The sequence below is a fragment of the Alligator sinensis genome, unplaced genomic scaffold, assembly GCF_000455745.1.
Source record: "Alligator sinensis unplaced genomic scaffold, ASM45574v1 scaffold1434_1, whole genome shotgun sequence".
Taxonomy (NCBI): Eukaryota; Metazoa; Chordata; order Crocodylia; family Alligatoridae; genus Alligator; species Alligator sinensis.
In genome coordinates, this window is record NW_005843168.1 from 180,582 (window position 1) to 181,340 (window position 759).

The following is a 759-nucleotide window of genomic DNA, read 5'->3' on the forward strand; positions in this document are numbered from 1 at the left end:
CCCCCTCCACCTTCCCCCTTGCCTCCCAGCAACACCAGGGGTCTGGGCCCCCAGCACCCCCTGCTCTCAGTCCCTCAGCCCCCCACTCAACCCCCAGAGCTGCAGAGAACCCAGGTGTCCGGGCTCCCAGCCCCCCCGAGAACCCAGGAGTCGGTGCCCAGCCTGGCGCCCCGGCCTGGTGCACGGGCAGCTGGGGTTGACTCCCGGCACTTCGTGGGCCCTGTCCCCATCCCAGGCACCTGGGTCCTCTATGGCTCTTTAGCCCAGGGGCTGAGAGCAGGGGGGTGGGAGCCTGGGCGCCTGGGTTCTCTGGGTAGGGGATGGGTGCTGAGGGGTGAGAGCTGGGGGGGGCTAGGGCCCCTGGATGCCTGGGTTATCTGGGTAGGGAATGGGTGCTGAGGGGTGAGAGCGGGGGGGCCTAGGACCCCTGGATGCCTGGGTTATCTGGCAGGGAGGGAGTAGAGTAGAGCAGGGCAGGGCAGGGCAGGGCAGGGCAGGGAGCCCGGAGGACTCCTGGGTTCTCTGGGGCCTGGGGGTGACCGCAGGAGGGCTGGGATCCCGGATGCCTGGGTTCACCGGGGTGGGGGCTGCCCACCGGGACGCCTGACTTCTCTGCCTGGGCGTAGCCAGGATGAGGCAACCCCAGGAGGAAGGAGCCGAGCCCGGGGGCAGGGAAGGAAGAAGACGAGCATGGACACGGTCATGGTGCAGCCAGATGCCAAGGCCCCCACAGGTTCCCTCCTGCCCCCCACCCCCTCC

General features: G+C 69.7%; 1 protein-coding gene across 1 annotated transcript in view; it reads right to left on the reverse strand.

Moving 5' to 3' along the window:
- LOC112548428 (hemicentin-2-like) overlaps nucleotides 1-759 on the reverse strand; it is a 7,066-nt gene that overhangs the window by 5,670 nt on the left and 637 nt on the right. The window lies entirely within an intron of this gene.